Here is a 15,381-nt window from a genome sequence, read left to right as displayed (position 1 = left end):
AGTTATGCCACATCACTTCCATTGCATTCTATTGGTTACAACTGAGTCATAAGATAGGCCAGGAGTCGAGGGGAAAACGTATAGTTGACCTATCTCGATGAGAAGCATATCAAAGAATTTCACTTACTATGTGCATTCTCCCAGATGACTGAGTCCAGAGATAAGACTTTTCTGCTTTGCTGACTTTCTAGCTAAATAGTAGATCTTCCCTGTCTTTTCTCTTCTTTGTCCAGTACTGAAGAAAGGAACTTTATCCAGTTTTCATTTTTTATCTTTAAATTCTCAGTTAAAGAGAAGAAAAAAATGCATCTCTGCTGTTTATTCATTGATTTGACAAATGTGTGTTATTTATAAATGGGTGTCCGCCTCCAACAAAGTCATGACGCAGCACAGCAAGACAGAGAGCCATGTGTTTTTTAGTAATTCTATGTCCGTGTGTGCAACTTGCAATAATAGTGACTATATGAGTGCTAAGAACAATGTTACAGGAATTGGAAGGCAGCGGTTACTTCTGAGATTGGAGGAAGGAGAAAGGAAAGGCAGCTTTTAAGGAGCCTCATCGGTGTCCATCATTGCAGTGTTTTGGGGCTGGATCTCAAAGACACCTGGCTTAGAATCAGGTATTTGTAGTGGAGAAAGAAAAATGTAGTGGAGGAAGAAAAAGTGGAGGAAGAAAAGAAAAAAAGAGATTTGTTCTGGAATTTTTAACTTTCTGCCTTGTGCCTAGAGCTCTGCCTGGGAGAAAGTGGATATTAATAAACGCTATTTGACAAGCAAGACTCAAAGTCTAATGAAACTATAAACTATTTCAAAATTACAGAAATCTGGCTTCCCCATGTCTTTGTTGTTAGTAAACTGTGAATAACTTAATGTGACCAGCAAAATATTCCAAGCCAAGGCTGTCTGAGCTGCTCAGTGGCCATGTCTTTTTCATGTATTCATCTAGGCAGTAAGTAGTTATTGAGCACTGGCCGTGTGTCAGGAATGTACTAACCGTAGGGATAAATTGGTGAACATGATGTATTGCATCAACCTTGGTTTTGGAACATGGTTCTGTTTTGTTCAACTATGCTGAACTTGTGTAAAGGGAATTGATTAACGTTCAACTCAAAACTAAATGGGAGTACTCCTTTCTGGAAGGGAAGTTGATATGCTTCAGATATCATCAAACCTACGCATGGTGAGAATCATACCATCAGAACCACATAGTGAAGCCCCAGACGCTGGTGTTAGTGCTAGTGTTTGTGCAGCATGTTGCCAGATTAGAATCTGAATAAGAGTGCAGAGATCAGAAGGATCAATGGTGAACCCTCCCTCATATTTCCTCCCAGTGTCATAGAGGAAAATCAATTGGCTATTAATGGAACACTGAAGACGAGCTTCTGCCTTAAAACAAACCAAACTTTAACTGGCACTGCCCCTAATGAACAGAACTTCATATTATCTTTTCTAAAAGTTAAAAATCTCAATGAACAAAGACATTCTCTCTTTCTCTCTCTCTCTTTTTTTTTTTTTTTTTTTGGAGATGGAGTCTCACTCTGTCACCCAGGCTGGAGTGCAGTGGCGTGGTCTCGGCTTACTGCAACTTCTGCCTCCCAGGTTCAAGTGATTCTCCTGCCTCAGCCTCCTAACTGGGATTACAAACATGTGCCACCACGCCCAGCTAATTTTTGTATTTTTAGTAGAGACAGGGTTTTGCCGTGTTGGCTAGACCTCAGGTGATCCACCTTGGCCTCAGGTGACCTCAGGTGATCCACCTTGGCCTCCCAAAGTGCTAGGATTACAGGCATGAGCCACCATGCCCAGCCAGACAAACACATTTTCAATGCTATATTACCTTTAATTCTTCTTATCAAAATGATATGATCCTCCCCCTGTGTAAGCAGTATATCCTGATCTATTTTCAGATTTATATTTTATATTGTTTGCTGTGATTCATCTTGTTTTCAAAGTATGTATTCAAATATCTTTTTTAAAGTGTGTTTACTTATGAGGAAAAGAGTCTCCCTTCCCTGTAGATCCTAAAACAATTTCTGGAAAGGTGGTGTAGGCAGAGGGAAACGGGGGTTTCCACATGTATATGATAGAGAAAATGTGAAACTGGGTGTGATAGTTCTTGACTTCAGCTGGTGGTCAACGCCTTCATTTCTAAATGTAGCTCTTAAGTATTTTACAACAGTAAAAGCCATATTTCAAAATTTCTGAATCTGTAGGTTTTGGTCATTTTGTCACAAGTTGGACTTCAGGACTCTGATCGTGTGCCTATGGACACTGTAGGGTTAGAGGTATTGGTAGGAAAATCAGGGATATTGGCACATGCTCGTTATTCCTTGAAGTTTTTGAGAGAGGGATAGTCTAAGAGGCAAGTTTAGGTGAAAAGTGACATGCCTGGATGCAGAAAGGGAAGACAGTCAAATTTTGCTAATACAGACTCTTCCTGCCCATAACCTAGAATCTAAATCGATTTAAAAGCCATAATTTGGAGATTTTCAAGCTTGCAAATCCCAGTTTTGTACAAAATTGATGTCCTTCTCCTACTTACCTCCCAAAAGGTAGAGAAAAAAGAAATTTCTCAGGAGGTATGACTGGTAGAATTGGGACAAAAGCAAATCTGATTCCCCATGCCTCCCCTTAGTATCTCTCACCACACATCCTTTGTAAGACAGGAGGCACCGTCTAGCTTAGGTGCACCCAGGAGGGCTGGGATCACAGGTGACATCACCCCTCCCCTGCTTCACACCCTCTTCCACCACGTGGCTTTTGTTACCAGTTGGCTCAAGGTGGAGGCCATTAAACTTTGTGCTTGAAGGTGGGAAGATCATAGAGACACGTGGCGAGGAGGAGCGATTGTGTCTCTCACAGGCCTCATACAGACAAGATGACTGGCCATTATCAGTGCCTGGACCTGACCAGAAGTGAATTTCAAACTGATAAAAGTCTGGAACCATTCAAGCCCTATTGTTCTGAGACCATAGAATCTGTATCTGCTGGAAGTGAGCTGTTAAATCCAGCAGCATCCAGGAGGGTATCTTCTTCAACCCTTACCCCAGAAATGGCCATGGAAGACAATGGGAAAGGGAGGCTCCAGTGGAGTGGAACCAGGGATGTCCACCAGGCTGACAGAGAAACTCACTCGATTCCTGGGTCATGGAACTAGTATTTGCTATTGATGTCCTTCAGGAAATAACATGTGCTATGGATCAGTGATGACAGTCACTTCTCTGAATGAAAGGTTTTATTGGATTTATCTTGTTTTTTTCTTGATGAGACTTTAGGTTCTTTTCACTGGAAGGACTATGTGCATTTTGTGGAAGTATGAGCATTTTTTGAACAATGTATGGAAGCTGGGAAGTCGAAGAGGTAGACTGTGGAGGATAATGGTTGGGTAGTTGTTAGTCCAATAATCTTTCTCCCTGTCTCCCTTGCCAGGAGAGCCATTGTTCTGTTTGAAAGTCACTCAGGCGAGGGGACTGTATTCCTCATTTTAGGGATAAACACTGTTGTTATATGCCAAGTATGGTAATCTCATTCCCTTTGATTTTTCCAATGGACCTGGATGTAATTCTGGCTGATAAGAAGTGGTAGGTTTCTAAGGATGGTTTCTTCAGAGAGAGAGAGAGGAGAGAGAGAGAGAGAGAGAGAGTATATTTTGCTGTTGGAAGCTGTTATTTCTGGATATGATTCCTGGCATGGCCTCTGTCTAATTGGATCCAACCAGGCTCTCCTTAGGTCAGTCTGATAAAGAAAGAACTCAGGTTCTTGTCAATGTTAGCCCATACTTCTTGTGATGAAAAATAATAAATTTTCCTTATTTGTTAAGCCAGTTGAATTGGGGTTCATGATTTGCATTCTAATTCTAACGGAGGATAAAGAAGCAAAACTACAGGCGTTGATGAAATTCATATTCAGAATCTGTATCTCGAGGCAAGTGAAGAAAGGTCTACTAGAACAGCCCTGTGAATATATTACCGTTTGCTTGCTTGGTAAAAATTAGAATAGTATTGTTTTCCAAAAATTATGTAAAAATTGCAGTAAGGCATTATTTGTCTTTAGAGTCATTGAATGCTATTTGCTGAAATACACAATATGCAGTCTGATTAGGTTTTTTGAAAGGGTCACTTTTAAGGACAGCTGCAGCATGTTTTTCTTTCAGAAGCTCTGTTCCGCGCAAGGGTAGGAGGTGGGTCATTTGTTGTTTTCCCTGCTCCATAAGGAGGAAGCAGCTCATGCCCTCACTTGAGCTGAGCCGCATAAGAGGAATCTCAATGAAGCCTCCAACTTAATAAGAGCAGTTTCTCTCTTCTGCAAAGTTCCAGGCAGCTTGTCTGATTTAGATATTTTAGGATCAATAGATCATCACGAGAACAAATAGCTACTTCTACTATGTTTCTATTACTGATTTCTAGCCTACTTTAAGAAAAATAACATTTAAATACAAAGCTGGGGATACTACTCAGCAATAAGGATAGACTACAGCCTCAGGCAACAACATGGATGCCTCTTACCAATGAGAAAGAAGCCAGACATGAAAGAGAACATCCTGTATGATTCCTTAAAGTTCAGAAACAGGCAAAATGTTTCATGATGTCAGAAGTCAGGAGCATGGCTACCTTGAGGTGAGGGGATGCTGACTGGGAGGTTGCTAGATATCTTCTGATTCTTTACTGTTTCTTTGTTTTGTTTTGAGACAGGGTCTTGCTCTGTTACCCAGGCTGGAGTGGAGTGGCATGACCAAGCCTCAACCTCCTGGGCTCAAGCGATCCTCCTGCCTAAGTCTCCTGAGTAGCTGGGACTACTGGCACACACCACCATGCCCTGCTATTTTTCATTTTTATTTTTAGTAGAGACGAGGTCCTGCTATGTTGTCCAGGCTGATCTTGAACTCCTGGGTGGGTTCAAGTGATCCTCCCGCCTTGGCCTCCCCAAATGCTGTGATTACAGGTGTAAGCCACCATGCCCAGCCTGTTCTGATTCTTAATCTGGGTGTTGGTTATACAGGTATGTGTATTTTGTGAAAAGTTATGATTGTGCGGTTTTTTTTAGTATGTATGTTATCATTCAATTAAAAGTTTGCAAAAAAAAAAAAAAAAAAAAAAAAAAAACAAAACTATAAAACTGACCCTTAAAGTGTATCTGGTAAAATTCATGTGTTTAAGAAAGACATGAGGTGACAGAAACCAAAATGTCAGAGCTATTGGTGGACTTCCCCCTTTGTACTCATTTTAATCACCCTAAAGCTGTTCAAACACCTCTTTCGGTTAGGGCTATGGTTACAAGTGACAGAACCAAATCCCAATTAGCTTCATCTCAAAGAGGAATTGATTTGAGCCACAAAAATCTAAAAGAAAATGTTGAAAAACCAAGTGTGGGAAAGAGTGGGGATGCAAATGGACTTCAGGAATAACTATAGCCAAGTTACTGAGGTGCGTGAGGAGCCTCCCCTCATTCCTCCTGTGCTGTGTGTGTGTGGCCAGCTTCCTTCTCCTTCCTTGCAGACTGGATCACTCCATGTCAGCGGAAACATATCCACCAACTTCATCCTTGTCTGTTGTGATGGTTCACTTTCGATGTAAACTTGACTGGATTAAGGATTACCTAAAGAACAGGTAAATACATGATTATTTCTGAGTATGTCATGGAGGCTGTTTCCAGAGGAGATTGCCAAGTGAGTCAAGGGGCTGAGAGGGGAAAATCTGCTCTCAGTGTGGGCAGGTACCATCCAATCAGCTGGGAACCCAAATAGAACAAAAAGGCGAGTTCCTCTCTCTCCGTCCTGGATGTGGGGTATATTTTCTTCTGTCCCCTCGACATCAGAACTCCAAGCTCCAACTTTTAGGCTCTAAAACTTACCACAGTCCTCCACCCCACCCCCAGTTCTCCGGCCTTCAGCCTTGGACTGCGAATTACACCACCTGCTTCCCTACTTCCAAGCCCTTTGAACTTAGACTGAGCCATGCTACCAGCATCCCAGGGTTTCCAGCTCGCAGACAACCTGTCTTAGCCAATTCCCATAATAAATTCCTTTTTATCTATCTGTCTATCTGTCTGTCTATCTATCTATCTATCTATCTATCTATCTATCTATCTATCTATTTAACAATCTTTCTCTCTTCTCTCTCTACACACACACACACACACACACACACGCACACACACACACCCTATTGGTCCCATATCTATGGAGAACCCTAATATTGAACCTTCCAGCTTCAGTCACCATAGGGAGATTGCTCAGTGTCAAGTCCAAAAAATTCTAAGCAAAGGAGTCAAGAGTCAGTAGCCCACCTTGGATTGAGTGCCAGTTAGGTTGGTGGGTCATGTACTATATACAGAGAGAGAGAAAAAGGCGGGGGTTTGCTGCGAGGTCACCCAAGGGGCAATGACAGAGCCAGACCTGGGCTCTGATGGCGGCTTCTGTACTTCCTGATTCCCACCCCTGGGATTGAGACGGGGGCAACGCTTTTTCATAGGTGTTCCTAGATTACCACAGGATGCTGGGAACAGCTTTCTGTGGCTCATTCTTGCACAGAAAGAAAACCCCCCTAAAGGTTTTGGAATCTCGCCCTTCATGTTCACTGTGCTCACACAAAGCTCTTCTTTTCAGAAGCAGTTCTTTTCTCAGAACATTTCAAATGTAACAAATATACATCCATCAGTGTGGAGCGGCAATCAGCTCCCTATTCATTCGAGCCGGTGACCCTGGGCCTCCGCGCCCTGGAAACGCTCCACGGGAACACCGCGCCGTGCCAGAGAAGCTGGCCTCCACACAACCCGCTGTAAACAGCTTTGCAGAGATCTTCCTCTGGAGGGCACAGATCCCTGGGATTGCTAGGATGAGGTTTCTTATTCTTTCCGAAGTAAAGGACACTGGCAACGTTAAAGCGGGAACGAAAGAGCTTTGATCTTATGAGGCGGAGGTGCTTATCCCTGCTGGGGTTAACAAGGAGAACGTTCAAGCACTGCGAGTGGTCCACCTCGTTCCTTACCCTCCAGGTGCATGGACTTCCTTCTCCCCGCCCCAAAAGGCGAAGAATCACTGCGGGATGATGGCTCCCTCTAGAGGCCATGATGGGGAACTGTGTGCCTCAATTTTGCAGCCACGGCTGCCTTCCCCTCCCCCACTTTCCAGGGGCTCCTGCCCAGGTCGAGCTTCCCATGGTCTCTTCCCCAGTACATTACACACACTCCCTCCTGTGTGTAAGCACATAGATAGCAAAGCACCCAGAGGCACGCATACCCTTCTTTAACCCCCCGGTTCATCTCAAGTCTTATCTGTCAGTTATCTTAGGTTAAAAAAAAAAACCAAACAATTCCACCTCCTTCTTTTCATTCCATTTGTGTTGCCCATAGTTTAATCACATCTGACAAGACTCACAGGGGTGTTAGTGAAAGAACTCTACCAAAGGAAAGAAACGCCACCTGCATTGAAGTAAAACTGAGTGCAGTCAACAGATGTAATCCTGTAGGTCCTGGCTGGGGTGCCAGGCTCCCAGGTAGAGGAAACCACCACCCCAGTTTGCAGAAGACTGGTGGAGCTTCTGGAGCATGAGATTATTAAGTGCTGAAACTGGGACACTCCCATTAAACCTGTGGCAGTGGGTCAACCTACTTCAAGGACTTGGTGGTCCAGAGGTTTCGCCTTCTTGGGAGATCTCTCCTTGATTCAGTCGGGAGAAATGGAAGAACTCTGAGTGGGGAAGGAAAAATGAAAGTAAATATTAAATGGCTCTTACAAATTACAGGCATTTGGGGAGCACCCATGCTCATGCAGACATGTAGGCAGGTGTATAGAGTACACTGATTTGGATTTAATGTCGGATGATTATTGACTCTGTTTTTGAAGCATTCACACTAACAATGTCCCTCAAAAGCAATCCCACATTTTTGTCAAAGAAGCATTAATAATTTCCATTTATGCATGTTTGTGTAATTTCTTGTTACTCTAGTTAAAAAGCTTATGCATCTCATAAAAGGTAAAAAGTAGTAGCTACTTTTAAATTTTATTTTTTATTTTTATGGGTACATAGAGTATATATTTATGGGGTATATGAGATATTTTAATACAGGCATACAATGCATTATAATCACATCAGGGTAAATGGAGTATCTAGCACCTCAAACATTTATCATTTCTTTGTGTTACAAACATTCCAATTATACTCTTTTAGTTATTTTTAAATGCACAATAAATTACTGTTGACTGTAGTCACCCCATTGTGCTATCAAACATTGTATCTTGTCTATTCTATCTAACTATAGTTTTGTACCCACTAACCATCCCCAATGTCCTTCCCTCCCTACCGCCCCTCCCAGCCCATGGTAATCATCATTCTGTTCTCTATCTCCATGAATTCAACTGTTTTAATTTTTAATTTCCACAAATGAGTGAGAACATGCAAAGTTTGTCTTTCTGTGAATGGCTACTTTTTATTGAGCACTTCACTACTCAGAACCGCACTGTCTTTTTATTACACACAATTGATGGATGAGGAAACTGAGCCTTAGAGAGGCAGGTGACTTGCCCAAAGTAAACGGCAGAGAAATATTTGCCTTCAGGTCTCTGACCGCAAAGCCTGTGCTCTAAATCACACGTATTAGATTTGTTTTGTATATGGTCTCTTACCTTATAAAAATAACACATTGCTTAACATTTTATAAGCATCTCCCTCCACTGTGGTACCATTAGTCTTTCCAGCCTGCAATTAATTCCCCTCCAGTTTCTTTCCTGTGGCACAGAATTTTGTTCCCTGGTAAAGTGCGAGTGTCCCCTGTAAATTTCCCAGTTGACCAGGAGAGATCAGACTTGAGCTGCAGTCACACCTTGAGCTGATTTTTATGGGGGAATATTGGTGAGAAGCCACAAGCCCTAACTGGCAGTCATGGGACAGGGAATTGACTTCCTGAAAAAGAAACCCAAGGGACTTATACAGCATTTGGAGTAAACCATAGATTTTGCCCTTTCTGAGATCACTTTTTATCTCTTTATGTTTGTTACTTCCTGATACAGGGAACAAATTTGATGATATGGAACAGAATGAAGCTAAAAGTGAAAGAGTCTCGTTACTTTCTCCTCACCTCAAAGCACATGCTCCATTTCATTTTTCTGTAAATATTACCTTGAAGATAAAATTCAACGTTTTCTACTTATTAAACTTAGTCTTATAAATTTATTTTAAAAAATCATTTAACTTTCACCCACATTGCATGAGATCACATTATGCTGGCATCACAACTTAAGGGAAAAACAATAGGTTTCTCTTTTACAAATAAAGATTACAGATAAAAAAGAATCATTGATTGAGCTGGAAGTTCTTTAGGTTGTTTGCATCGTATTTCCATTAGCCTCTAGCAGTTAAATTCACAAATGACATTTGTTTCTGCGGCTCTATGCAGGGATCGAGTGTACCTGCTTTCTTCCATTGAACATTCCTTGAGTATCTTTCTGGTTGGCCATGTCCAGGCTATGACCCCTGCAGTAGCCTGTTGATACAGTAAGAAAAAACCAAAAGCACAGAAGTAATAGATTTATGTAACTGTAAGATGCAAGAAATGAGGATTCCCAAACCCAGAACCATCTGGTCCAGGCGATATGACTGACATACTCCCTCTTTTCTCTTCCTTGTCTGTGCACAACATGAAACCCCTGAGTTCTGACATCTTTGGACCTGACCAGTTTCTCACTCTGCATCATGGTCCCCAAACTCTACAATTCCACTCACGAAGAAAAGACAAGGCAGCCCACGCGTCCTTGAGATTGTGTGCATTCCTGAGCGGCTGTATGTTGGTTCTGCAGTAAAGCAAAGGGAAAGTTAAAGAGAAGCAGTAACCACAGAATACAATTTAGTGCATATTTTTGCAGATCTTTTCCTAAGCTATAATCTATTATATTTTCGTGGTTTTGTTGGACTCTTCTAAATAGGTCGAATTATCTGGTGGTTAAACAGTTGTGACCTTTCAATGATTGGACAGACAGCACAGGCTTTTGTTCCTTGTTTCTAACTTAATGTGTTCTTTTTTAGCTCTTACTTTTTGAAGGGATTAACTTTAAACCAATATCAAGGTTTCTTTTTTAAAACAACCCATTCTTTGTTGCTTGAAACCCTATCGCTTAAGAACTTTGAGTCTTTTTCACATTTGTGTGTAGGAGGCCTTATGGGTTTTCAACCCCTTTATCATGGGAACCAATGATTCAGGGAAGAGGTCAACCTTAATTCAAGGCCCACCATGTGAGGCAGAGAATTTCAGATTCCTCAGCACCCAGTCACTTCACCAATAAGAACATGGAGGGGTTGCGGAGGGGGATATGAAAGATAGATTTTGTCAAAATGGAATTTTCTTTTTAAAAAATTGATCTGTCACTCAAAAAATATGCATTGAGCACTTCCTGTATTCCAGGCACTGTTGTAAGCACAGTGGAGATGACGGTGAGAAAAGGTGGACAAAGTCTCTGCTTACATGGAATTTACATCCTAGAGAGGAGAAGCAGATCATAAACAAGCAAATTAATCACTTACATTACTGGAGTTTTTCAGCTAGAAATCTAACATACTTTTGTCATAAATTTGGATAATACAGAGGAGTATAAAGCAAGAAGTAACAGTGACCTTCCCAAGCTCCCTCCAAGACCTTCCTCAAAGGTAACCATTGTTGCAATTTAATTTGTAATTTCTACCACGTGTATGCAAACAGATACGTTGATTGTAGGGGAGGGATCATAATGTACATATTACATGGCAACTTGCCTTTTTCCTCCTTGGCCAGGTATTAGATGCAGCTTTCCTCATCAGAACATAGATCTACCACATTCTTTGCAAGGTCATAGTGTGAATGTATGAATCTATTCCTCTATTGGCAGGCATCTTGTTTCCATTTCCTTGTCATGACAAACACTGCTGCTGTGAATACTCTTTGTATTATGTCATTTGAAATGACAGTAATATTTCTAGGAGCTAGAATCCTTCAGTTGAAAGTTCTGGGTCAAAGGGCATACCTATTAGATTAATTTTGCTGATGATGAATGCATTTGAAAAACACATAGGAGGAAAAAAGAGAAGAAGAGATGAGGACTCATAAAAACAAAATATCAGGAAAAGTAGTGCTTAGTCAAGAGTGCAAGCAGAGCAGGATGGGAGCAGAACTGACCACAGAATGTAGTTATACCATCTCTTCTCAGCCTCTCATGAATTCCCCATACATTCCATAGCTGGACAAAGTTATTTCGTTTGAACTCCACGAAAATACATGTTAATGGTTCTCATTTGGTACTATTTGCCTTAACTCATAGTATGTTTTATGAAAACCCAGTAAATGTTAGTCAAATTCAAGCCATGAAATATGTATTGAATTTATCCATACATTACCTTGTATTTATTTAATTCAATCAGTAAATACTCCTGGAGTGCCTGCTCTGTGTCAGACACTGTGCTGAGCCCTAGAGATTCAACAGTGAATCCGGTAGAGCCCATCAAACTCAACAGCCTAGTGCGGGAGAGAGTTATTCATCCAATCCCGGAGCATCAAGTTGCCAGTGTCACATGCTAAGAAGATATCTGATATTTACAAGAGCCTCTGACAGAGGCTTAATCCAATTGTGAAGGCCAGGAAAGTTTTTTCTGAAGAAAGTGCTCCTGAGTTGAGTTGGGAAAGGTTTGCTTATTGGGTAATGATGTGTAGGCTAAGACAGGAAGGGCTGCTTGGATTTACTTAGTTACGTAGATTAAGAGGGAGGTGGGGGGACCTGATCCAAGCCTCAGTACTGGGGTAAAATTGGCAAGGATGGGGTGAAAGAAAGCCAGGTGGGTCTGGATGGAACTTGTAGTTCATGACTAAGCATGAGACTTTGTGAAACAATGTCAGCTTCACTGGAGAAGCTGATGAGGACAATGAGATCCTTAAAGAACCTGACACTAGCACAATATCCAGCACATAGAAGGAATTTTAAAAGATTGATTAAAAGCACAAAGGAATGATAGCTCATGGCTAATTAAGCCTGAGCATCGAGCAACCATGCAGATACACCCCTGAATTTGCAGGGCTTGAAGCAAGTGTACAAATGAAGCCCACATAGCATGTGCCTAAATATTTTAAAGTTGTATATAATGCCACATCTACAGCCATCCTGTTCTTACTCAGGGCCCTGCAGTGTGATCCCCAGAGAATGATGCTGGTGTTCTTTTCCTGGCCTGTCCTGCTGCCTGTGAACTTGAGTGATTTCATGGCCCTGTCAAGGCAGGTGGGGCAGAAGGTGGCCCAGGCTCCCAGGTTACCTGGACCCACGTGGACCCACTGGACCTGGGATGGAGACTGACTTATCAAGCTGCCCAGGATGCCAGGGTTTCCTGAAACTGTCACCCAAGCAGAGGTGAAGTAGAAGGCACAGTGATCTGTCTGTCTGGATGTCCACTTGGGGTGATCTGGGGTATGTGACTTGAAGTAAATGGTGGCCCTGGTAAAAACCCAGGACAAAAACCACAATCCTTCACTTCCCCTCCCTACAACCTCCCGTGGCCTGAGAGGCCCAATTGGATGGCATGTTCTCTTGCCTCAGTCTGGGGGTGGTGTTGATACTGCAACTGTTTCTGGATTAATAATAGAATCATTTAGTTTATAGTGTGGGAGAGTTACTGTTCATATTATTCACTCAGGTGTTTCTTTTTTCTGAAGACCTCCCATGGGCCAGGCCCTGTGCTAGGGCCAGGACATAGGGTTGAACACCAAGGCCTGGCCTGTGTGCTCAGGGAGCTTGCACTGTGGCTGGGATGACAGGTTTGACACAAGCAGTTGCAATTAAGATGAGTGTCACGAGAAGGGAGGTCCAGGGTGAAGAAGAAGGGAAGCGACCTACCATGGCCACACGGCTCGTCTAGTGAGCGGCTGAACTATGAATGAAGCCCACCTTGGTTGGACTCCTGGATCCTTTCTCACCTCCCCATCACTGCACCGTTCAACCCAGAGCTATGGGGCTGCCTTGGAGGGGAACCCCAGTGGCAGCTCCCAGACGCCCCTCAGTGAGCACATCTAGAAGAATCACAGACATCATCCTTGAGCTCTTTCCATCTCACTTCTGGGTCAGCCCAAAGGGGAAAACTTCCCCAGACACAATCTGCCCCTTCAGCAAGTGCTCTCCAACTGCTCCCCTGAGGGGGCTTGAGAAAGGAAGAGCATTTGATGCGGGAAGGCAGTACTGACCAGCCCAGAACAGCTGGCACCGACTCCATGGTCAGGGGCAGAGCCCTCTGCATTTAGATGAGCAGCAGGTTTGGCCCGTGGTGCATCAGACAGGGCTTCACTCTCCCTCTCTACAGTCCAGCCTTCAGCTCTCAGGGGTGGCTGTTCTGAAAGACCATGGACTGGACGCCGCAAAGCAGAGCATGAGTGGCTCTCGCTTCATCTGCTTTTGCCCTCAGGAGCTGGATTATGGTTGAAGGGCTCTTGCATCTGGACGAGGTAACCATAGAGAGAGCCATGTTTTCCTGGGAGCCTGGACAACCTCTGTTCCTCTGGCCATGAAGGTGGAAGAAATGCAAGAGGGAGAGTCTGCTCAGACCTAGTGACGATAAAGTGCCCAGGGGCTCTGGTTACCTGTGTGGCTGGGACTCTGTTTCCAGCTTTCAAAGACATAGTCCAGGAACTAAGGAGAGAAAACTTAGGCAGAGGCTTTCTGTGGTGTGAGCTGTGCCGTGAACACTGTTCCTCCAGGCAGAGGGGTGGAGGGTGCTGTTCCCTTCTCCCAAACCAGTGGGAGTAGGGCTTCCGCAGCACCTTAGGAAAGCTTGACATGTGTGACTGCAGTTAAGGGACGCCTTGCCTGGAGTCAACGGACCCAGAGGGATCTGAAGACTAGAGGCTGTGCCCCAGGCCGGAGGCACGGGGCAGAAGAAGGGAGAGAGAGCGTGGCTGCTGTGCGGGTAAACACAGACTCCTCTTTGAGAGTGGGTCGATGTTGCTTGACTCTTGGGGATGGTATGAGAACTTGCAGTAGCAATATCAGTCAGGAGCCACTGAAGAGAAATCCTGCCCAAGATGGTGGCCTGTGGGAAGAGCACATCCCTGTAGAAAGAGGCTGTGGGCTGTAACCCTGGAATAGGTGAGGGTTATGGGAAACTGCCCACTGAGATGGAGGCATGGCCCCTGGCAAGGTGAGTGGCAGCTGAGAGTTGGGGAGAGGACCCTCCAAAAAACCAAGAAAGATTTCTGAGAGCTTTAAGTATCAGGCAGGCCCGGATGGCCTGGAGCTGGTTTACAACCTCCTGTGCTTTCCATTCACTTTCCTCCCCAACCATGTACCACAACTAGGAAGGAGAGGAGAGGGAGGGAAACAGAAAATGTCCAGGGACTGCTGAAGTTTTATCAGTGGAGGGGGTCTGTGAGAGGCACAGATAAACAAATGTTTGAATTACGTCTTTTGGGTTCCATTAGTTCGGTGTTGCATTTACATTCGTGGCACATTGGCCACTTGGGAGAGATTATGGGATTTACCCATCCTGCAGCAAGCCAGTGGTGGAACCCAAACTGGAATTCATGGCTATGCCACTGCAGTGAGCAGTGCTCTGAGGGGGGCAGGCAAGAGCCACCTCTGGGGAGGGCGGAGAGTAGGTGGCACTGAAGAAGGCATGGCAGGGCAGGTGCTGGGGCTGGGGCTTGCCGGAGGGGTGAGGGGCTGAGCTGGGGTATTTGGCAGAGCAGCTGGTTTTGTGGGGAGCCCCTGGACAGGGCTAGTGGAAAAGGCTTTTCAGGATCCTTTCTCTCCTCCCCTCCACTCTCATCTAGAGCTTCACGCATGACCTAAAAACTCAGGTTACATTTAACTGAGGTCCTGTACACTGGGCTGAGGGGTGAGATGTGCAGAGAACCCCACTTTTCTCCATCAGCATATATTTTCATCTTGAGCACCACTGGCATTGCCCTGGGCCCCTTGCGTTGTTTTCTTTTCACCTGGACTACTGCACTAGGCTTTTCATCTGTTTCCATTTCTATCCTACCCCTACCCCCTGACAGTCTATTTTCCACCAAGCTCCCAGCGTGATCATTTAAAAATATAAATAAGATGATGTCAGTTCCCTGTTTAAAAATCCTCTTACTGTGCTCAGAATAAAATACCAGCTTTTAAATATGGCCTGAAAGTGTCTCCGCGACCCGGCCCTGCCTCTTTCTGCAGAGTCCTCTCCCAGCCCTCCTGCTTCCCGCTCCTGCACACTGGCCTTCTGCAGGTCGCTGGGCTGCTTGAGCAGTCATCGCAGTGATGACTTTTTCTCAGGAATACTCTTCCTCCTGCCCTTCACCTGGCTAGCTCCAGCTTATCTTTCGGGCCTCAGCTTCAATGCCATTTTCTTAGAAAGGTCTTCTCATTCTTTCTCATCACGCTTATTCTCTTCAGAACAT

At 44.0% G+C, this 15,381-nt stretch overlaps 1 long non-coding RNA gene across 1 annotated transcript in view; it reads left to right on the top strand.

Moving 5' to 3' along the window:
* LOC112632128 overlaps positions 1 to 5,601 on the top strand; it is a 207,747-nt gene extending 202,146 nt beyond the window's left edge. The window contains exon 4 of the long non-coding RNA XR_003121259.1: positions 5,496 to 5,601. This is a non-coding gene — a long non-coding RNA (uncharacterized LOC112632128). The remainder of the gene's footprint in view (positions 1 to 5,495) is intronic.
* The last annotated feature ends 9,780 nt before the right edge of the window (positions 5,602 to 15,381 follow it).

This window comes from Theropithecus gelada, chromosome 9, assembly GCF_003255815.1.
Source record: "Theropithecus gelada isolate Dixy chromosome 9, Tgel_1.0, whole genome shotgun sequence".
NCBI lineage: Eukaryota > Metazoa > Chordata > Mammalia > Primates > Cercopithecidae > Theropithecus > Theropithecus gelada.
The sequence above is the reverse complement of the archived record's forward strand: the minus strand, read 5'-3'. Positions and strand labels throughout refer to the sequence as shown.